Source organism: Rhinolophus hipposideros (assembly GCF_964194185.1).
Source record: "Rhinolophus hipposideros genome assembly, chromosome: 5".
Classification (NCBI taxonomy): Eukaryota; Metazoa; Chordata; class Mammalia; order Chiroptera; family Rhinolophidae; genus Rhinolophus; species Rhinolophus hipposideros.
Genome location: NC_138051.1, coordinates 53,815,872 through 53,841,053, shown reverse-complemented (window position 1 = coordinate 53,841,053; position 25,182 = coordinate 53,815,872).

Genomic DNA, 25,182 nt, shown 5'->3' with positions numbered 1-25,182 from the left:
AGGAGAAACCAAGGCACAAGGACAAACCTACTTTTCAAATTTGATCAAGGTGGCCCTTGAACTTGGAACGTCTGGACTAAAGAGAATAGCCCTTCTCATGTGGAGATCCAAGTACCCAGCAAGAAGCACTACTTGCTACATCGGACAAGGGGAAATAAGAAGTGGTACTTTTTTTTTATGTCAATGGAGCTCTGTTGTCAATAATCTGTAAGGATACGGGCTAGATGATCACAGGATACCCAACACATTCTATTTATTGTAAAGGTAATTGTAGTCTTAAAATTTTTTTCAAAACATATGATTCACAAAATCTATAGGCATGATATTATTTAACAGCAAAAGAAAGAAGTGAAAGAAAAGGAAAGTAAGAAGAGGAGGAAACTGACCCTGAGTCTGTTGTAGAATGAGGATACTTCCACCATTTTCCCAGCCAGCCCCACTTCAGTCCACCCCCCTCCTAGATCTTGCTCTCCCTGTGGGGGGACAGAAAGTTGATGTGCTGACTGGGCATAGAGCAGAGCATTCACCCGGCCATATTTTACCAGCAAGCATGGATACTGTGCCTTAAAAGGCAAAGCCTACTTGCTCTCCTCTTCTCCGCTCTTGAAGCCCCACCTTCCTCCATGCTCCTGAATTGTTAAGGTGATACGGCACCCCCACAGGTGTTGTCTGCCTTCTCTTTGACTCGGTGTGTGAGTGAAGCCACTCTGGCCATCTCCTGATTCCAGCCTCACATGAAGCACACTGGCCTCATAGTTTAGATTTGTGACGTAGGCATGGAGACAGGAGAGTGGAGGTTGTTTGCCTACTTTAGCCTCAAGTCTAAGCCATATGCTGCGACAAGCATTTTTATCAACATTTTAGTTTGGGCGTTGGGCTCTTGCATAGCTATTAATATACTGGCACCTTTGTTCCTATTTTGTTATTGTCCCTTGCACGTATAACACTCTCAGGCTGGGGGTGGGGATGGAGAGAATGGGGAAGAATGATTATCGGGAAAGGATATAACTATTTCTGGGTCTCTGCTCAAAATCACATCCTAGCAGGCGAACCCACACATCAATTCCTAACAATTATAAAAAGGAAATCTATCCAAATAAGGATGAACTGTGGAAACTGGATCTAGACTTGAGGCGTGGGGATTCAACTTTCCTTTCAGAGGAAAGGAGTCTGTGGCTCTTTCTGATGTGTACAATTTACTTATTCTCCCTTGGGCCTATGAAGATCCAGGTCATATGCCAACCAATCCCAGGTTCTGACCTTGAAATCATTTTACTCAAAGGAATTAGGTTGAGGGACTAAATATGATGGTCCAATCATAACTGTTTTATTAGGCCCAGAGCTTTATAAAGGTTATGATCTCTGGAAATCCTTTGAGGGAAGGAGAACAATAGCACTATCTGAATGAATAGTAGCAGAAGCAAGTCTATAGGCACTGAGTGCCTATTATATACTAGGCATGGTGCTGATGGTGCTGTTACTTAACTCGTGTCATTTCCTTTAATAAAAATTGTTGGGAATGTGCTCTGTACATCACAAATCACCATAGTGACGTCAGGTACTCCTATTATAGTGGAGGGGAAAGCATGGGTTCTAATGGGAAAGACTCTAGTCTACATCTCAGCTCTGTCCCTATGAGTAATGTGACCCTGAGCCACTGCCTGATCTTTCTGGATATCTACATCCTCACATGTAAAAACAAAATAGAAAATGACTTATCTATCATGCCAGAAATAATGTCTGCAATAGAACTTTATAAGCTAGAAGCACAGTGAAACATTTTAGAGTATGGAGTTTGTTATTTAGGGTCCCTTGTACCTGTATTGTTGGGGTCAGACTTGTCTGAGTTGACTACTGGTGGAAAGCACCTGGGGAAAGACCACACAGAGCCGTGACGTCGGCAGGGTCCTCAGATGATTCCTATCAGTGTTTGCAGCTATAAAGGAGTGCCCTGGCCTTCTAAGCCCCAGATTTTGCTAAGTCACTTAGGAGTTACATGCCTGCCAAGGAGGTGCCAGAGTAGCTTAACTTGCTATACTGCTCTTGTGACTGTGAACTGCACTTCTCAGGTACGACAGGGCTGGCAGGGCTATTATAATATTTGGTGTGATGTTGCCTTCTATTATCACCACCTTACCCTCTCCTCTTTTCCCAAACTGTGAGATAGGGAGAGGTGCTAGATGGTTCATATGACTGGGCTGTATTTGAGGGTTTGGAGAAAAGATATACACATGCTCTTCATGATATTAGAGTCCTTCATACAGGGGTTGGTGGTACTGGGACCACCTACCATTTACCAGAAATTGGAATTTGTATTTATTTGGGAGTTTTTCCTCACCTGAAGACAAGTACAATATGTTTTGTTTTCAATAGGTATCTAATAAACATTGAATACGTTTTTCTCTGTTGGACTTAGTCAGTTTAGCTCTCAAAGAACTATCCAAATGCTTAAGAATTATGGTAGAAAATTTTTACATAACTTGCTGGTAGAAAAAATCACCAGTAGGCACTGGCAGTGCTGTGTGTGGTGGCTAGTACTAACAGAAGGCCTAAAACCAATGGTCTTCATCCTTATCATCACATTAGAATCACCTGGGGAGCTTTGAAAAAAATCACAATGCCTAAGCTGCCACCCAGAGATTCTGGCTTAATTGGTCTAGGGAAGGCTTTAAAAATTGATATTGTTAGTAACTGTGGGGACAAAACCCCCAAAAAAAGTTTCCAGGCTCTCGGCCTCACATAGAAAGGTGCTGGCTCGGGTAGTAAATGGCCATCAGCTGTGATCAGATGTCCAGCAGCTGTGGCTAGTTGGCCGTCAGCTGTAACCCGTAGGCCATTGGCCACTAATATAACGGCTGTGGCTACGCTAGCAGGAGAGGAATGGGAGCTAGCAAGAAGATGGTGGCTGGCAAGCGCGGACTGCTGTTAGGCAGATTATGTAGATCCTGCTTCCTGTGTCTCCAGCCCAGCCGCCAGCGAGAATATATTGGTTTGACTCCCCTATCTATGGCTCCGTGGGTGTTCCTTTTTGGCCTTACCGTGTCCTGCGTTCTTGGGCGGGGAGTGGGAGCTGAGACCCTGCACGACAAATGGCGCAGCGAGCAGGGTCCCCTGCGTGACAGTAACCCACTGATACTTAAGTCTTATTTTTACTTCTAGTAGAGGTTCCTAACATTGATTATATATGTGAATCACCTCGCAAACTTGAAAAAGTACTGATGTGTGGGTCTCACTCTCGGGGGTTCTGATTTGATTGGTCTGGTGTAGCCTGTGCCACAGGATTTTTTAAAGCTCCCTACTTTTTTTTAATGGAGCCAAAGTTGAGAACTAGTGACTTAGAGGGAGATAGAAGCATCCGTGTCTTTTCCAACAAAAGTACAACTTGTAATTAAAACAGCCAAATTTAAATGAGGTATATAGTGTTACTCTTATACTGTTCATTGTTCAATGTTCAGTGACGTACATTTTATAGAAAACATTTTTTAAAATTAAATATCTCAAACCTTTGCATAAATCCTAGCCCTGAATATAAAGTTAGACTTGCGTAAATTGCCTCTTTCTTAACTTAAATCTTGGTTCAGACTCCAGCTGAGATGACTCATGATTTTTCAGGCCTGTTTGTTGTCAAAATCTCTAGAAATTTGTTTTCAACCTCCTGCCCCCTTTTTCTCACCTCAACCATACACAGCCTATTGACCCCTGCCATATGGATTTATAGAGCTATTCAAAGGCACCATTTACCTTGCCTTTTTGTCTGAACCTCGGTTAGGAAAATCAGTTACTCCTCTGCTCTACATCCCCAGAATTCCTTCTCTCCATATAGCTAGAACAGACAGTTCCCAGCCATATAAATTTTGGTATCAACTTTCAAGAGCAACTAAAAATCCTGTCTGGGTTTCAGTTGGACGCCTTGGCTATGGAGATCAATTTACAAGAGAATTAATTGTTCCAGTCTATTAAGATCATATACTACTTTAGGTTTTCTTTAATGTCATTCAATAAAGTTTTTAATCTTCTCTGAAAGGTCTTGAATATCTCTGCTTATATACATACCTAAATTGTTGAGGCATTACTTGTATCTTTTAAATTTTATTTGTTGCTAGTATATGATTTCTGTATATTGATTTTTTAAATCTAGCAAACTTACTATTCTCCTTATTATCTCACGTAATTTATCTGGATTTTCTAAATGTAGAATTACATAATCTACAGCAAAAAAAGTTTTATTTCTTCTTCACCAATAACTACTTTCTTTTCTTCTCTTATTGTGTTAGCCAAGCTATTTGATGTCTAATAAAGATGTCTAATAAAAATGGTAGGAGAGGCATCTTTATTTTCTCCCTATCTCAAAGGGAAATTATTCAGATGTCACATATGTTATTTGCCGTAGAGATTTTTGTTTATTTTTTATAGACCTCCTTTATCAGTTAAAGGAAGTTTCCTTCTTTTTCTATTGTGATAAATTACATTATTCCTAACTTTTCACCTTTCCCTGTGTGTATACCTTTTGTCATGTGACACTGCAATTCCTCCCACGTAAGGTGGTGTATATTTCACCACCTGATATTGGCTATGTGACCATTTTCACCAGGAGATTATCAATAGAGATGACTGCACACCAATTCCAAGCCTAGGCCTTAGGAGATATCCTAGATTCCCATCTAAACATACACAAGCCACTGTGCATGGGTCTCTATTTGTTCCATATGAATTAACATTGTTTTCTCAACTAAACTGTAACTTCCTTAATAGCAGGTACCACACATCTTACCTGGAGTTTATCATTCCCCAAACTGAGAGCTCAGAATACTGCACACAGCAGGGCCTAATGCCTGTTGTTGATAATGCCTGAGACTCATTTTTTTTTATTCTTTACAATTCTTAACAGTGCTGAACACATAAAGGATACTCCATAAATTGTGTTCATTGATGGATAAGTATATCTTTATATGGATGATTTGCAAAATATCTAGGTGGCCACAAATAGAAATGAGCTAGAATGCCATTAACTAATTAAACGATGTTGGATTTTAATTCCCCTGGCCTTTACCTTACTAATCTATAAAATCAGATGTCTAACATCAATATCACACGTCTCTTTTGACTCTAAAATTCCATCATTTTGTGGAATTTGGGGATAACAAAAGTATTAAATTTTGCAGGATTCATTCATTGAATGCTCACAACAAACAAACTTTTGTGGTAAATAAATATTATCCCAGTTTTATCGATGAAGAGACTGGGCTCAGAGAGGCTAAATAACTTGCCTAAGTTCACACAGGTTTTAAGTGGAAAAATTGGTATTCATGCCTGGGTCTCACAGAAACAAAAGCACACATTCTCTCCTTAGCTACTCGGCTCCTAAAAACCTCTGCCTTAGCAGTAATGGAAGATTTTTATCAGATTTCCTTTCAACTGCTTTTCCTCCAAATGGACTGTCTCAAGCTTAACCATGTCAGAGAAAATCCTTAGGCTATTAGATCAGAAATCAGTCTGGCAGCCCCTCCTTGCAAGGTGCATGTTTGGCTGACTTTAATTTGTCATTCCTTAAGCCTGGAGGAATGGAAGGAGAGACATCTTTGACTTTGCAGGAGCCAGAAGAACAAAGTTATTGCCTAAACTCCACGTAAGCACTTGGGTTTCATTTGGGTTTGATATTTTGGCAAAGGTTCAGAGCTTTCCATTTTCTCTGAAGCCATTGCCCATTCCTGTCAGGAGATCAGTAAATTTTGAAAGAGATTCCAGAGCTGACGGATGAGTCATAGACGTCCGGACTCCATAGAGCGTTGCTCGCACAAATGAAATGACCATGTAAGACCCTGCGGCTTCTTTGTGTTACATGGACGTCTGCCATCAAACGTGATATAGAACTGCATTCTTCATGCCAATTGATGAGAGGGTAGAAAATTGTAAAAGGGACACTGTGAGGAGCGTCCAGAGGGTTTCCTGAGACCTTGGTCTGATTGTACTTTGAGATACAGTCAAGTGCTATAGAAATATTAAGGGTGTGTCAAGCATAGCTCAGGGTAGTGGGTCAGGATACAGGATTTCGAACAGGCTCGCCGGGGGTTGAATTCTAGTTCTGTCATCTATTCGTGAACGTGACCAAGTTACCTCCCTAAGCTTAAGTTTTCTCATCTCTAAATTAGGGATGATAATCAGTAGGATGGGCTATTGTGAAAACAAAATAAAATATGTATATGAGGAAATTAGCATAATTCCCAGCGCATAAACACTCCATAAATTGTAGAATTTTTTTAAACATTAAAAGAAGCCTTAGAGAACGTGTGGTTTGCTGTCTTATTGGACAGCTGAGAGGACCAAGGCCCAGACAAGGGAAATAAACAACCACTTCATTTAACCAGTTATGTAGAAAGAGGACTAGAACCTACATTTCTTGACACAAAATATCTCTCTCCTGTTTCTTGACTGAACTAGCCGGAGAGCGCTTCTAGCTTCCTTTCCTCACTAGTTCATCTTACCTGAGATGAACAGAAGGCAGGAGAGGGAGAAGAAGAGCATGGCCCTGAGTGTCGTTGAGCTATTAGAGGTCTCTGTCAGGCTGGGCCAAATCAGACTAAGTGCTCTTTATGCTTTTTGGGACTTCAGCTTATGACTTCATACTGTTTATTTGCCATTGTTTGATTCCTACAGAAAACTGGGCTATAAAAAGTCTCTGAGGGAACTTTGGGGGAGAGAAAGCCTCTTTCTGGTTGGTCCCTGGCCTTTGGAAGTCTAGGTAGGACCTTCAGGTGGCTGACATTTTTCAACCTGGGGTGTAGCTGAGAGGCAAGTTACATTTGTGCTGGGAGAAATTGGCTTCAGTTGTCAAAAATTCATACAAAACTGGAAACTATCTTAAAGTTTCACCAAAGTATCCGTAGAGGTGCCATTGAAATCTAAATTCTAGAAAACAAAAAAAGTAATATTGAAGTAATTTCACAGGTTGGATTTGTTTTCAGACTTTCTCCTCATGGCCTGGGGTATCAGCAGAGTGAAATGTTCATGGCTTAAAGAACTAGCTCTTTGCCACCAAGTTTGAATGCAAAAAAGGGGTCCCATTGATTGCCATGAAACGATTCTGTCTCCCCATGAGGGACCTCTCGGGCCAGTATCCCTTTTGTCTAAATTCAGTGTCAGGGTGGCCAGAAAATTCAAGAAAAGGACCAAGCCCGTTATAACAATCTACCCGTCTAAACATTGTTCCCATGAAATATGAGAAATGTAGTGCTAATCTGCCTTACGACTTGTGTTTTAGATTAGATTTGTATAGTTTTATTGGTTGTTCTATCTGTTTATAAGTGTGTGCACATCATATATATCAGTTGTGTGTTGTATCTGTGTGTGTCTGTGTTCCACCGTGTTCACTTCATATGGATTCATTATTCATTCAATAAATGTGTACTGAGGGCTGTGTATATGCCAGGCACTCTTTTATTCAATCTGTTGCTCTCTTCATTTTATAGATAATCATGACCCTGAAGCTTCTTGCAGACCATCAATTGAGAGAGGAATTGAGAGAGAATATTAAATTTATTTTCAACAAATTTGGTAGAGTTTCTGCTGAGAGCTAATATTTCCATTTATCAAGATATGTTCCTTCAAATGATAAGAGCATTATGTCCAAAGCACACTCCTCCTCCTAAAGAAAAATCAGAGGGGACTATGTTTGTCTAAGGTAACACCGACCAGATTTCTAGTGATTAGCTAAAATTAAGATATTCAGGTCACGGAACAGTAATTTTTCAAAAGGAAATCTTTTCTCCAGATAGTTGAACCCCCTATGAATTCATTCAGTGCTTTCTAGGGGACTTCATCAACTAAATGAACAGGTAAATAGCTCTTCTGTAATGGAACTATAGCTTACACAATGACATATATATCAGCTATTAAAAAGGGATTTCTGTGTTCAGTTACATTTTAAGGCTTTTTAGAAAAACAGAACTGCCAAACATTTTTTACCTTAAAAGAACACTGTGCGACAAAACAGAGATAAATGTTAGATAAATGGTACTACTGACTTATCACATTATGTGCTTTAAAATACATATTAATAATAGTTAATATTTATTGAGCACTTATTATGTGCCAGGCATTGTGCTGAGTTAGTTCCTTGGATTCATTACTTCCTTTAATCTTCATAGTATCATAATAAAGTAGACATTATTCTTATTCCTTGTTAGCAGATGAGGAAAGTTAGGGATAGAGAAGGCAGGGAACTTGCCTACAGTCATGTAGCCGGTCAGCCAGGCAGGCTGCCTGCAGAACCTGCCCTCTCCGGAAGTGGCAGATGGAGCAGAGGAACTTGGGTATTGGAGACAGAAAACACCTAGGGTTAGAATTCCCACTCTGCCACTTACAGGCTGTGTGACCTTGGGCCACACAATATATTCAGCCCTGCTATGTTGCAGGTTCCTCGGCTGGTAGACAACACTATATTGATTAGGAATTATGCCAAGTGAGTCACCATGTAGTGGTGCCTGCAAGATGCCTGCATTAACTCATCACCAGGCCAGGATGTACTGGTAAATGTGTAACCACAGGGCCTTCCGGGGGGAAAAGTTCTCCCTGATTGATGGTGTTTACTGATTTCTGTGGTGTGATGACTCCCACCGTGGCTGATTGTGGTGTGATGTATCACTGAGTGCTGAATTGAAAAAAGATATGATCAACTCTTCCAAGATGACACAAGCTGGCTCTAGTACACCACTGAGTAAGTCTCATAACACCAACTCTCTCAGCGTGTACTTCAGGTCTTGAGAATGGGTGAGGACACAGGACATCACGCAAGGCACAGCATGATCTTGACACCATTGACTTATATGACCACAAGGATATTTGTCACAACGTTGCTCAAAATGGCAAAAACCTTAGATGGAACTTTCTGGCACAAAGTACGGGATTAAGAGATTCTACAGTACAGTGCTGAAGTCCTCAGAACATTCACCAGAGTGCTCCCAAATTTGGATCAATGTGTAAAATTCTATTTTTATTGCAGTTGAGGGACTTACTGTCAGGGATATGATCAACGGGTGGAATGTTGCTTTGGACGGGCATGTGAAATAGGAATGGAAAGGTAGCATTTTAGAGATAGGAGGAGTAGCATAATACCAAGCCAATGAATGCCAAAGAAAGATTTAGTGTTTACTATAAAATATGACAACTTGGCCTATTGGCAATACAAAAGAATGTTGTCATGGCGATTAATAATGTTACTCAGATAGTTACACAGTGAGGAAGGGTGACCAAATGAATAATGCAAAGCTCTTAGCACAGTGCCTGGTACATACATTGGCTATAAGTAGTATTGTGATAAATTATAGCATCCCATGGGATAGTATAATGGTCATTAGATTTCTGTAATATGTATTGACATGAAAAGAGATATTCATAATGTATTTCAAAGTGAAAAAATCAATTTGATCCAATATTTGTAAATTATGCTCAACTTTGGTAATGGAAAAATATTTGAAATATCATAAAGTGGTTCTTTATGGAGGGCATACTGGGTAATTTTAATATCTTTGTTGTGCTTATGAAGATATTCAATTTTTTCTTCAATGAATATGTATCATTTTTATTCAAAAATATTTTAAAATTAAAAACCAAATATATACGAGGTCTGATAATTAGGTTCACAAACTTGTTGCAACAATGTTGCTAACCTTTTTTGATATCAGAGAGGTTATTCATTATGAATTTGTACCAAATGGACAAACTCTTAACCAAGTTTACTATTTGGAAGTGCTGAAAAGGCTGCATGAAAAAGTTAGACGACCTGAACTTTTTGCCAACAATTCATGGCTCTTGCATCACGACAATGCACCAGCTCATACGGCACTGTCTGTGAGAGAGTTTTTAGCCAGTAAACAAATAACTGAATTGGAACACCCTCCCTACTCACCTGATCTGGCTCCCAGTGACTTCTTTCTTTACCCAAAGAGAAAGGAAATATTGAAAGGAAGACATTTTGATGACATCAGGATATCAAGGGTAATATGATGACAGCTCTGATGGCCATTCCAGAAAAAAAGTTTCAAAATTGCTTTGAAGGGTGGACTAGGCACTGGAGTCGGTGCCTAGCTTCCCAAGGGGAGTACTTCAGAGGTGACCATAGTGATATTCAGCAGTGAGGTCTGCAGCACTGTTTCTAGGATGAGTTCGTGAACTTAATTGTCTAACCTCACGCACGCACGTGTTTAATATATTTCCCTGGTTTCCTAGAAAACAACGTCAATACCTGTTCATGTGGTTCAACATTGGACAGCTGACAAGTCTTTCCTTTGTTAGGTTTGTTGAATGCTAGATTGGTTAATAAATAGACAGAGGACCTGATTAATATTTTGAGTCCTGTGTTACCCCATAAACATGTATGACTTAAAAACAGAGCAGTCCCAGAGAATGGAAAATGAAGCTAACAAAGGAAAATGTAAAGAATAATCTCATCTCTTTTTTTCCAGTTTTTATTATTAAATTGTATCTTTATATTGAAAATGGATTTATTTAGATTACATTTAATTGAACTTCTATCCAGTGTGGCAATCTATGTCTTACAGGTAGAGTGTTTAGAGTATGGACATTTAGTAAAATTATTAGCATGTTTAGGTTTAAACCTACCATCTTGCTGCTCTTTTCCTATTTGTTCCATATGTTCTTTGTTACTTTTGTATTTCCCTATCTTCTTTTGGGCTAATTGAATTGTTTAAAATTTCCATGTTGTTTCCACTATATATACCTCTTTTACTATTTTTATTTGATTGGTTGCTCTAAGGCTTACAATATCCATTTTTAACTTACCACAATCTACTTTATACTTCATTGTAGCTGACATAGTAGTCTTATATCCCTTTTAGAGAATAAGCAGTATATAATAAGTCCATCAGAATTAATGAGGAAGGCATGACAGTTAAACAAAAATACAATCAGAGAACCTTTTGAGATTGAGTATGGACCTGCTTTTCATTGTAGGAGTGTCTTGAGTAGATTTTATGTGCAATTTATTGTAAGACTTTTCCTCCTTTTCCTTTTGCTCTAGAGTTCTAGAGAAGCAGCATGATGTAATAGAAAGAACATGTGCTTTGGAATTGGGCTGTCTAAGCTAACCTTACTAGCCCAGTATGCTCTGGGCTACTACTTTCTGTAGTGTGACTTTAGGCAAATTACTTAACATATGTGAGCCTTAGCTGTAAAAAGGGAGCAATAATATCCATTCTTCAGGAACTTTATGAGGGTTAAATACCATCATCTCTGTAAATGCTTTGGTAACAGCACATGCTTAGTGATTGATGTAGTATTCAACTAAGAAAATGTGTACATCTTCATTTAGTAAGTTTGAAATAGCTTATATTTATCAAATTTATCTTGGAGTCCAAATGAAGTTTTATTTCTCTTAAGCTTCCCCCCACACACACACCAAAAAGTCAGGTTTCAAATCCTGGCTCTGACACTCACTATGTGAAAGTTGGGTAAATCACACATTTTTCAAGGCTTTGCTTCCTCTTCCATACAATGGAGATAATTTTGTCATAACGTTTTCAAAAAGTGACTGTAAGAACGAATAGAGCTCTCATTTTTAAATGGTTTTACCAATGGTATATCATTATCCAAATGTAAGGTATTGTGAATAATACTTCAGTGATGATGATAAGGATAGTAATGCTGAAGTTTGTTACATGTATTTCTCCAAAACATATGGTGTGCCCTCTTTCCCCAGTGAATTTGCAGTTTAGTTGGCGGGAGATGGATGAAAATTTGTGAGGTCATATCTAGCAGTAATGGGTCTCTTGTCCTTACCAGATGGGGGATAGGCACAAGCAGCAAGTGCCAAAACATTTCAGGGAAGGGAACAAGTTTGTGGACCCAAAGGATAAGAAAAACTTCCATCTTGGTGAAGGGGAACATGACTAGGGTCATAAAGATGGGTAAACATCAAAAAGTAAAGAGGAAAGGAAGGAAATGACAGATGGAGAAAAACTACAGCTAAGGGCCAGGGTGAGAAATGCAGAGACTGGTGTGTTGATAACCAGAACAGAACTCACCAGTGTGACTGGGATATGGTCTGCGGTTACAGGGCCAGACAGGTACATCAAGGTCTTGAATTCCTCAGTGAGGCACTGAAATACTTTTCTGTAAGTTAAAATGTATTGGAAGGGGAATAGGCTAGAAAGGAATTGGGTGCTATATGAGGAAAATGGTGTTAAATTTAGTCAGACCCCATAGCTGGCCATTCCATTAAATTAACCTCTAGCCAATAGAGTGTCATGCCATGAAACTGACATCCAGCAACCTACGAAACATGTTTTTGTAAATACAATAATTTTTCCTGAACATGGTAAACATTTTTATATAACCCTATTTATCTGGAGTAGTCAACTCATTTTAAACAAAATATGCATATTTTATTTAATAAGACTATTATGCAGATAACAGTGTATCTCTAAACAGTATTTATTCCACTTCATTGGAAACATAAGCACAACATACTCTTTCAAGATAGGATAGGGAACCTGAGCCCCAAGATACTTTCCTTCCAAGGCAGCTTTCTCATAAACTGTCAACGCTGGAAATGGATTACTCCAGAACAGGGTTTGGCTTCTATTTAAAAGACGATCTGCAGGCTTTCTCTTCAACTTTTTCCTTCTGGCTTTTTTGTCCCATTCTTTATTGACTAGTTTCTTCTTCATAAGGGAAAAATGTGGGTAGCAAAGTTTTGCAGGTGAATTAAAAGTTATTTTTAGTCTTTTTTTTATAAGCTACTGGGGGAAATTGCATTTCATTTACCACATGTCATAATGGCTCTAGATAGAATGGAAAACTATTAGACCTGAGTAACTTGAAGATCCAGGTCAGTAATATAAATGTTGTCAATTTGAAAAACTCAAGGACAGTGCTCACTAGAATCATTATTTCACTTAAGTTATAACTAGTTTGGTTAATTTGACAGGCATGAATTCAGTTGAAATTCAATTTGGTTTTGAAAAACACTCAGGCAGGCTGATGGAATTAACTAGTTATTTGACTAAATTGACTCACAGTACAAAATGAGTAGTCAGTTTAATCAAAATTTTCCGGCTGATTGTGCATGCAGATGTAAAAGTAGACAGTTGAACACTCTCTCCTGGCTATTTTTTATTAAATGAAATGACAAATGTAAAGAGTTTTTAAAAATGTAATATGAGTAGATTATATAAAATGGGCCAGAAACCAAGCAGTTTTTGCCCTGGGAATAGTACTCAGTAATCTCATTCACACAGTTTGGATCCTGTAAATGTATTTGCAGATTCCTGCTTATACTCATGTCCCATCCTGGGCCTTCCTGACTACCACTTTGATATTTCTCTTCATTCTCTGGATAGCCAAAATGTTTTGAGGATCTGCTCTGTTCTACACATGCCTTTATACCTTATTCTTTATGCATACAAAGATTACATTTTCCAATTTACGGGGGAGAAATCAAAGATCAGATCACCTGTTTCGTGTCTTAACAATGGACCAAAATACTTTTTGCCTGGGATGTCTAACTTCCAAATTTTTGTGTCACAGCAAGAAAGGAAAAGGCAGAGAGAGAAGGAAGGGAGGAAGAGAAAAGGGAGAGAAAGAGGGAAAAATAAAAGAAATTAATTGCATATTAGAGAAGAAATATTTAATGGAATCAACATCATATAAAATGAGTAGGAAATTGAGCCAAATTATAGATTCAGCTCCTTTGTAATTCTAAGAACATCTGTGTCTTTAAAACAAAACTATTCCTTAGCATAATCCTTTCTCACTTTTTTGCAATCTTCTATCAAGATACAATGGTGCTCCTTTTGAATGAAAAGGACATTTCTTTTTAAATGCAGGATATATTCAGTAGCATGCAGGACTCTAGAAATAGTAGTTCTGAATGTTGAGCCTGAATGTTGCTGTCTTTTTGGGAAACGGGATCAGTAGATGAATCCTCCTTATTTTGGAGAAAGAGAAAAATTGAACAGTTTGAAGACATCTTACCAGGTAAACCCCATTCTGGAGAGCCTTTGAGGTGAGTGAAATGAATCAGAAACATATGGATTACATTTTACTTTGAGTACCTTGGGGCTCAGAGTGTTTGGCTAAGTACATGTTAAGTGTTTTCCCAATACAGAATTGAAAAAATTACTATTGCCTGAAGTACTTTCCCAATCCAATTGTACTAGGATTCAGCTCAGGGAACATCTTGCCCCTTTTTCATTAGAAATGCAAATGATCCCAAATCATCAGTTTTTTTTTTTTTCAGCATACTGTCAGGGAATGCATGCCTGATCTGGAGGAGGCAGCTGTGTAGATGGCATCATTTATGTGGAGAGAGAGAGAGAGAGAGAGAGAGAGAGAGACTGACTCTGATCAACTATCCAAATGATGAGTCATAAAATTCAACAGCAGGATAGTCTCCCTTTGTAATTAAATATGGTTTATGTCCTGTCCAAATGCCTCTCACCCTGAGCGAAAGCAGTTCACAATGGCGTAGTAACTCTTGAGTCTGACTGAGGGCAATTAAGTTATCTCCAGTGCAGGTCACTGGAAAAAACTGGTCCTCTCAGATACTCGAAAAGAGGAGAGAATGGTACTTTTGCTAAAATGGATACAGGATCTGTTTCCTCCCTACTGCAAAGGCATTGATGGTGTTGGCACTAGATTAAACTTGATTAACCTAGGATTCAAATTATAAAAATTATAATGTCAGATATTTACTTTATATGGATAATCTATGATACTTTTTGTAATCCCATCCTTAGATATTCTGATTTAATTTTCTGGGATAGGGTATGGATATTTAGCGTCCAAATGAGAACATGTACACCAGAAAATGCTTTCAAGACTATTGGGACTAGCATTCTTGTAATTAAAAAAAAAAAAAAAAAAACCCAACACACAAACCAACCCTGAAACCAGGCCAAATGTTCCTAAGCAGGAAAATGGAAAAATAAACCATACCATTGTTATATAATGGAAATTTTCTACGACAGTACCTTGGACTGTGGACACGAGTTATGAACACGTAAACATGGCAACATCTTAGACACACATGGAGTGCTCACTCCCCCTGGAACCATCACTCCTCTTTCCTCTGAATACCAGATGTAGCTCCCATCGCTGCCACTCGCAGCATCATGACAGATGTTGGAGGATGTCCTCGTTGAGGATGATTCTTTACAGGAGGAATTTGCTTTTGTTTCTGTCAGGCACTCATTCCAGGATAATTGTAAATTAAGAATTTTGGCTCAAGGCTTCTTAGATCACCCAAGTAGTGTAGAAATAAACCTGAAATCCATGTGAGCACAGAACTGTGTTCACAATTTCTGAAGAGCAGCTTTTTTTCCCCTCACAAGAGCTTATACCAAAATTAATAAGTTTCTCCTCTCGCTAGTAGGCTGTTTTCCACCTACCCTTCCACTGAAGTTGTAAAGCTCTGGATTCTGTACAGGAGTCTTAATTTCAGCTCTATACCTTGCCCGGTGCCAAGGTTTGTCTTATGTCCTTATAGGTAGCCATTAAGTCACATTGAGTCACATCAAAGAACCATCAAAGGGCCTGAGGACAACTAAAGCTTCGGTATGAGTCTGTCATTCTTGATTTCCATTCTCTTGTAGTTTTTGGCCTCTAAGTATTTCCTTTAGTTTGTCGTAAAAGCCAAACCTTTAAAATTCTTTGTTATGTTTTACATAACAAAGGCATTTTGAAGCAGGTGGGTTTTTCAAGATATTTAGTTAGGAATACACTAGGTAAACCTAACTCAATCTGTCCTTTATAACAATACAACTCTTATTTCAAATGATTTCGTAGAACCTCAGTAGGTTAAGATGAAATAAGATGAAATAGAAAATAAAATCAGAACTTCTCTGGCTATACCAGGGCCAGCCCAGAACTCTGCATGTTTAGAGTTTACCTTATTTTTCATGGCAAAATCCAAGATACCTGCTGGGAGCTGTAGGACTATACAGGTCACATTTTAAAGAAAAGTTTAATTTTGACCAAAACTCTTATTTTCAGAAGAAAAAACATCCTAAATTTGTAGTTTGCCTTATTCAGACTCCTCTCTTTAGACTGGGTCCACGCCACAGACTAAAATGAGGAAAGATGACAAATTCAGGATAGCATATCTTCTATTGAGACATTTGGTATCCTATTTCTAAATACAAACTGGACTTAAACATAATATTCAGATTTACACATCTATATAGTTCTATTAAGTTTATATGCAGGGTTACTTTGGTTTCAGAAATAGCTACGCCCATGGAAATTTTAATGTAAACGTTTAACATAAAATCTTACATTCTCACTTACTTTCATTGTAATATCAGAGCTATGCTACCATGGGAAAAACAGTATGGCCCCAGGATTCAAAACCACCTTAAAGAATGCAGAAAATCTATTATAAGTGCATATTAATTGAAAAACCCTTATAATAAAATATTATCTCTTAATAAAATATTAAGCAAAAAATGGAACATTGTAAATTAGATTGTAAATGAGATATAAAAGAAAGAAGCCTCGTTTCATTAATCAAGCACTCCAGGCCTTAAAAAATTATATTTATTATATCTACAAACCCCGTCACATTCAAAGACAGATGAATTGAGCGTGTCTTCGCTGATCATTCATTCTCTGAGAGTTTCTGGTTCACACTTTTCCCAGGTGTGTTAGGACAGATGAAAATGTAGAGTAAAAAGCTGGTCACAGACACTTAGTCTTGGATTTCTGTAACGAGAACCTCTGTTAGTGTGAAGCTCCCACTTTGTCTCTTCTGGCCATGGTTACAGGCCAGTATCCTAGTAGTGGCAGATTTCAGAATTTAGAGCCAGAAAGAAGATTTGTGATTGAAACAGTTGGAAAAGTGGGATTGGGTGGAATGATCACATGGCTTGGAGGATTATTTGCTTCCTTGGCAGGAAAGCAAGAGCAAAGGCAAAAATATCAAAGTGAGGCAGGAAAGAGGGAAGGGAGACATACAAAAGAAAAACATGAAGCAAGATGCAAAAAAAAAAAAAAAAAAGAAAATTTTTAACTCAAGTGAGCAGAGTCAGATTTAAGAAAGGGCATTTGAATGCTTCGACTGCTCCAAACTTTTTTACCCAGTGGCCAGTATTCTCTACATTTTGTAGTATGTCTTACATTCCTTACTAGACTCTACATTTCTTAAAAGCAAGACATACATACTAATTGTTATATTTCTGTAACACTTCAAGGTTTTTGAGATTCTCTCTTACATTGCCTCACTTATTCAAATTAAGGAAGGCCTTTATTAAGAATATTTTCATTTTACAATTCAGGAAACTGAATTTCAGAGAGGTTAAGAGATTTGCCCAGGACCACATAGCTGCTCAGTGATAAAGCCTGAGGCGGGACCAAAGTTCTTTGACCAAACTTCCTGTGTTCTTCCTACCAAGCAAGCATCAATGTCTGGTTAATTTCTATATTCACTTCCATCACATCTTGCATAGGCCTTTACACATAACAGATGTTAATTTAATGAAGGAATAAATATTTCTGGATGAAAGCAAACTTCATAATTGAGAAGACTTGCAGGAATCACTTCAAGTATTCATGTTAAATTATGAGGTCTGACAATTAAGTTTGTGAACTTGTTGCAACAATGTTGTTAACATTTTTTTATATCGGAGGGATTATTCATTATGAATTTGTACCAAATGGACAAACTCTTAACCAAGTTTACTATTTCATGCAAAAAGACTGCATGAAAAAGTTAAACGACCTGAACTTTTCGCCAACAATTCATGGCTCTTGCATCACGACAATGCACCAGCTCACATGACGCTGTCTGTGAGGGAGTTTTTACCCAGTAAACAAATAACTGTATTGGAACACCCTCCCTAATCACCTGATCTGGCCCCCAATGACTTCTTTTTTTACCCAAAAGGAAAGGAAATATTGAAAAGAAGACATTTTGATGACATTCAGGACATCAAGCGTAATACGACAACAGCTCTGATGGCCATTCCAGAAAAAAAGTTCCAAAATTGCTTTGAAGCGTGGACTAGGTGCTGGCATCGGGGCATAGCTTCCAAAGGGGAGTATTTCAACGGTGACTGTAGTGATACTCAGCAATGAGATATGTAGCACTTCTTCTAGGATGAATTCGCAAACTTAATTGTCAGACCTCGTATACCATGTCCAATTTGACTCTTCAGTTATACTTTATCTAATATACTATATGTAATTATTCTGTATAGCCTTGATTTTTCAAATGTCTCCAGACATTACTCCCACCTGGTAGGCACCAGTTATAGGAATATTACCTCTTTCTGTGATATAATAGCTTCCACTTCATGATCTCTTCCAGAAGCTGCAGTTGGCTTACACCATTGGAAGTGATGGTTAAACTGCAAGAACTAACATTTGTAAGCCATCCACCAGAGGCCAGGGCAGTGCATAGAGTTTTCTAGCCATCAAACCATTTAATCCTCTCAAAATATGATCCTGTGAGACAGCATGATAACCAATAAAATGCAAGAAACATTTTCCAGATTAAGTAATTTTCCCAAGATGATTGTGCTAGTAAGTGGGAGAATAGGAATGCAAACTGAGGTTGACCTAATTCAGCATATATCTATAGCAAACCCATTCTGTTCCAGTGAGTTAAAATGCTAAGCAGTGCCTCCAAGGAGTTTTCAGTTTAGCTGCGGAGGCAGACAAACAAGGAGATAGAGGACTACAATGCTGTGTGGTAAGGGCTATATGAGAACAAAGCCCAGTAGAGGATTTTGAGGAATATCAAAATATTTAATACTTGGGGATCAGGAAGTCTTCCAGGAGAAGATGACCTTGAACTGAGTATCTAGAGATGTTTAGAAGTTAATCATATAGAAAAAAAAAAAAAACATGTTAAAGACAAGAGCCATAAAATACATAAGATACAGGAGGGCAAATCATCATTAGTCTTTGGACATCATGAATATTCAACAGTAATTTCATAAAAGAATGAACAAGTGAGTAGATAGGTTGGTCTACTCAGAGAACTGTCAAGAGAGCCAAAACTCATGAATGTGCGTGGTGCAGTGGAACTAAAAAAAAAAAAAAAAAAGTAATGCAATTTTGTGCATCAAGCTTATGAATTACAATGAGATCACCGGGAGATAAGAGTGGAGGTCCAAGGCTATATCCCCAAGGAACACCAAATATAAGAGGCAAGAAGAAGCAGCAGGAGAGCCCAAAATGAGCCTGAGAGGATACCCAGTGGAAGTAGAAAACCAGACAGGAGGGAGAGAAAGGTGTTATGGACACCAAGCCCAAGAGGGAGTGGTCACTCTTCTCCATAGTTAGAGAGAAGACACTTGAAATAAGGCCAGAACGTTGTTCTGTGGATTTCACAACAAGGTGACCCTAGAAAGGATGACATTAGGAAGGAAGCATAAATCACAGTAGAGGGTTGCAGGACAAGGTGAGGAGTAGGCAACAGTAAACATTCTTTCAAGAAGTTTTCCTGTAGAGGGAAGAACTGACATTCGCGTAGGATAGTATCTGAAGAAGGATCAGATATGTGTGTTGTGAATATTTTCTCCCAGTCTGAGAATTATTGGTTTCTTTTCATAATCACGTTTTTTTGAGCTGAATTTTTTAATTATGAGGGAGTCCAATTTATCCTTTTTTTACCTTTATGATTAGTGCACTCTATGACCCCTCAATGAAATCTTTGCCTACATCTAAAGGTCATGAAGATATTTTCCTATGTTTACTTTTAGAAGTTCTACAGTTTTAGCTCTATGTTTAGATCTATGATCCATCATAATTAATGTTTATGTATGGTATGAGGCAGGAACTGAGGCTCATTTTCTCTATGAATACCTAATGATTGTAGCATTATTTTGAAAATTCTTTCCTCCCTGAATTGCTTTGGTCCCTTGTTGAAAATTATTTGACTGCATAAGTGTGGGTTTCATTCTAGCATCTGTATTAAATTCCATCAATCCTTTTGTTTATTCATTTATCAGTACTTTATTATCTTTATTAGCATTTCGTCTCGGTTCTAATTATTCAATTTTTAACCAGTTAGTTCAGTTGCCTCTCCATGATTATGGACACATTTGCCATTGTTTCCTTCATTCCTTCATTTTTTTTTTCATTTATTCAATAAATATTTATTGAATGCCAGCCTTGTGACAGACACTGTGATTGACACTGGGAAACAACAATACATTAAATAAATGTAATTTTTGTTTTAAGGAAATACCATAGTGAGGGAGACACTTATAGAAACAAATCTCTATTATACAATTCGTAGAATCACTCAGTCAATAAATATTTATTGAGCACATACTATCAGCTTGGCCATGTGGCATACTCATGTCGAGTTTTAGCTTTGCTAATGCACATGTGAGCTTCTCTCTGTAACCTGATGTTGCCCATATAATATCTTTTTCAAGATACATATTCACTGCCAATTAGTTGGATCCTTCTCTTTTGAACATTTTCCCACCAAAAAAGCACAGTAATATGAATAGTAATTAATATATTGGCATAGTGCTTTCAGCTTTTGAAAGTGGTTTTATATCCATTATCTTGTTTTTCTCTTCACATTTCTCTGTGAGTTTAGGAAAAGCAAATATTTTTATTTGACAGAGAGACAAGTAGATCACCATCACATGACTACAGCTAGGAGCCTTCTCTTTTCCCCCTCCCAACTGTCTTCCTGCTTTTTTTCCCATTACTCTCTCTCTCTCCAGCATCTTATCAGTACATACTGTATTCGGAAGGCTTCCAATTTCAGGTACCACTCCTGGTCTCCGTGTTAAGCTCCCACAATGGTACCTCATGTTGAAAGACTACAATAGATTGTCAGTGTTATCTTCAAGTGCTGAAGGAGATTTATGAATGGGGAATGGAGAAAAGAATCATGATCATTTTCACTATTACAACTGCCTGAAGAAGATTCATAAAATTTCTGACATTTTCTTCATCCTTTTTGCCAGGCATCAGCTGTCAGGGGAAGGTTGCCCCTTCCCACAAGCTTTGGAATAAAGTGATAAATGTGTCAGAAAGCTCATGCCGGGTGCAATCTTCTGCCTTGTAAACAGTTTTCATTGATACATACATTAAAGTTTGCTGTCTTTTTTAAAGCCTCCATAAAGGTGCTTGAAAAATAGCATTGTCCCTGATAAATGTCTCCCCTATGGTGGGACTTTTAAAGATATGGGCTTGTTTAAAAAAAGAATGATGTATAAGTGGCTAGGTATCTTGAGTCTTATTTGACAATGGACTGACCAGGGTGTCAGGGCAATTGCTTTTACATGAGGAAATTACAACAGAGCTCTGAATTTTCATGAGCGCATCCCCTTCTTCCAGCCCCTGTCTTTTTCACCTCCAATATCTTAACAAACAATCAAACTTATCAAACCTCTAAAGATATCGAAATATTGAGTGCATGTCTTTTACAGAAGATTTTTATTTCAGTTTATTTTTTTTCACCGTTTAATGCAGAAAAGGGCCCCATTTTGTGCTCCCATCGACAATGCAGACAGAGTGAGGAAAGAGTGTGTAATTGTCATCATATCAGGACGTGTGCTAGGAACTGAGAAAAAGTTGTGCAAAATTAGACTATTAACATGGTATGGGGAGGGAGTGAAAAAAAAAAGGAATAACACTTCTTTGCGCAGAATACAGCATATAGCATGTGCCCATTTTTCAACAGAGGATGAGAAAGATGCATTATGCTACTAAATCAGAAAATAAAGAACGCTGGTTAAACAGAACAGAAACGATCAGCTTAGCTCTGGGTCTTCAACTTTTAGTAGCAGTAATAGCAGTAATAGTAGTAAATTGTGTATTACCCAACCAAGCTTCAGGGTAGGGGAATAAAGTCAAAACTGGATCAGAATGTTGGATTAAGCACACATCTACAGCACTCTCAATATTTTAGTCACCCGGGCTCAGCACCTTGGGCTCCATTGCTGGATAAGTCAAGAGAAGCAGAGAAACTCAGTGGTTTGTCCCAAGTCACATAGCTAGTAGACTGTCCAAGCCAGAAACTAAGCCTTTTTCAGTTCGTCTTCTTCCTCCTCCTTATCCAGCTTGTTAGAACGCCCTGAGAGTTTTTCTGCTTTTATTCTTTCATTTCATTTCTGCTGCCTCCATGTTTATGAAGCCTCTTAGCACTTTACAGCCAAGGTCCCTCGCTCTAGACTCCTCCTGTTTTATATGCCCTGGACCCTGACCTTCAAAAGCACGGCTCTCACTGTGTCGTAGCCAGGCATGCCTGCTCTCTCTCAGCGGCCTCTTTCTCAATGCCAATCAAAATCCCTCTAACCCATGTCGTTATGTATGCAGTTCCTAGGGCTGCCATAACAAATTACCACAAACTGGGTTGTTTAAAACATCAATGATGTATTGTTTCACAGTTCTGGAGGCTAGAAGTCCAAAATCAAGGTGTCAGCAAGGTCATGCTCCCTCTGAAGTTTTCCTTGCTTCTTTCTGGCTTCAGGTGCTTTGCTGGCAGCCCTTGTCATCCCATGGCCTACAGCTGCATAACTTCCGTCTCTGCCTTCTTCCTCCCATAGTGTTCTCCCTGTGTGTCTCTGTTTTCACGCGGCCGTCTTCTTATATGGACATCAGTAGTATTGGACTAGGGGCCGACCGTAATCCAGTAGGACCTCATCTTAACTAATTACATCTGCAATGACTCTATTTCCAAATAAAGTCACATTCTTAGGTACCAGGAGTTAGAACTTTAACATATTTTTGTGTGTGGGGAGAGAAGGGGGCATATTTCAACCCATGATATCTTCTTAAAGTGGCCACACCCAACCTAGTTAGTTTTAAATCCCAAGCCTCCCAACAAGTAGCCTCAGTGTAACCTCCAATGCAGATAAGCCCAGTGATAGCATCACCATGAAGTAAAAAAGGTTGAGTCCTGAGGAGCACGTCTACGGGGGGCGGGGGGAGGGGGGGAAGTTAACTCAAGGCCTCCTAAAGCATTAACAGCCGGATGGGACTGTGATCAAGGTGAGCATAAAGTTGCTGGGTAAGACAGAATACTCTCCCTTGTCTAAGACCCACCATATTTGTTCCCACTTCCCACTTGACTTATTTTGTTTCTTCCCACCCCCCCGAATAGTATCCATTTTGCTTACTCTTCAAAATCCTACCCAGTCCGAAAAATAATTTGCACAATCCACATTTTCTTGGAAGCTTTTGGACCATTTTCTGACCTTCACTGTTCTCATTCTCCTGCCCTCATGGCACCTGCAGCTTGTATACTACAACTTTGCACTAAGCTGTGTACTGCCCACCACTGTATGCACCCGGTCTGACCATTCATTCTCTGTCCCCCAGAGGGCAAAGACCTGGAATGAGCACTTGGAATGTTGGAATTCTGTGGAGCTAGATGGAGATTATTAATGTATGTCATGATTTCTTAAACTATGTTCAGAGATGACATGAGGATAATCACAGTGAGAGGGGATGTCAGCAGGAAGGGATTCTGTGCCAGCCACCCCTCTTCAATTAGAGTTACCCTGCTTTGATCTCATTTTATTGGGGAGAGCTGTATAAGACATCATTTGGGTTTTAAAAAGTTCTCCAGCTAAATCAAAGTTTGAAAACACTAGTCTAATTTAGTTTCTTCATTTTACAGACAATTAAACTAAGGGCAGACTGAATGTCTCATCCACCAAGACAAATCTAGTTTGAGTACTAAATCCCTTCTTTCTACTAGAAATATACTTACTGTATTTCATGTAATTCTCACAACAACATTGTAGAAAAGGGTATTATTATTTCCCTTTCTAAATTAACAAAGTTTAATTCAGAATAAAATTCACATGATTTGCTTGAGCTGAGTCAGTTAGCAGGGGTAGGGTAGGGTTACATTTTAAAGCATCTGCTCATTCCACGGGACCACACTGTCTCAGAAGAATCAGGAACTCTTGGAGCTAACCCATGAAGATCATTCAGTTGAGCCACTTTCATGATTTTTTTTTTGGGGGGGGGCAGGAAAAGAACCTAGACCTCTAAACATAAACACATTACATGCTGTGTACCATTATGTTGTATAACACACATTAGAAATTCAGTGAAAATTAATTTAAATGAATCTGTCATTTGGTCATATTTAAATGTAGAAGTAACTCCCCCTGAAATTCATGTATTCAGCTTTGTAGTAAAAGTAGTATTCTGTTTCTTTATATTCCTAGTAAAATTCTTAGTAAGGTTCTTATTTAATGTATGGTCCTGCTGAAATTGTGCATGCGATGTTTACTCTACTGATGTCTTCTTTTTCTCATGCATTGTACCAAAAAACTTTAGTTTCCCTTCACTATTCCCTATCCTTTGTGCATGGTATGATTTCCAAACAGGTTGGCTTTTTTCTGGAAGCACAGCCATAAGTGCTTTTGGAAAAGTACTCCGGTTCTTCTGTGAAAACCCATTTATAATTCAGTGAAACTAAGTTAGACCAAATTAAACTAAGGGTGTGCAAAGGTCCCATTTTTTTCTGGCCTTAGATAAGAGGCCTTCTCTGCTACCAAAGAGGGATTCTTAATCTCTCTTTCCCCCTGAACAGCAGGACCCTGAATCCAAGGTGCTATAGGAAGGTGACACATAAGAAAGCTGAGGAAAGGATCTTTAATGTTTCAGTGGTTAAATATTTTCCTTTTTTTGCATGTCTTTAAAGTAGCCATGGGTGCCAGCTAGTGTCTCTTTGTATTAGTTACGGGTGACATAAAACTGTCTGACCAATAAAAATTTAAAGGGATGCCTTCACTCTTGTCTTCCCTAGATGATATTTCTTCTCAGCTCAGTAAGCATAGTAAATTTTCTGAATTCTGATGATGTGTTGCAGTATTTAGTTATATGGAAAGATAGAAAATTGTTCCCCAAGTAAGCAACTATTTGGAAAAGGGGGAAGGCTAAGATGAACCCTGTGGTGTTGGATTGGAATCAGAAGTACCAGTATAAACTCATGGTTTTGTAATATATGTACAAAATGAGAGACATGGAAATAATTATAGGTGTGTGTGTGTGCGTGCGTGTGTGTGTGTGTACTTGGGCCTACATATATATGTATTTGCTACCTCTGTCCAGTGAGAGGACCTAGAAGAAATGGCACTCTAGCGGCCAACAAGCACACCTGGTGCCCAGATCTTGGTTTCTAAATACCATTCTCCAGTAAAAGCAACCTGGGCTCCTTGGAGAAGTGATTGATTCCAATGC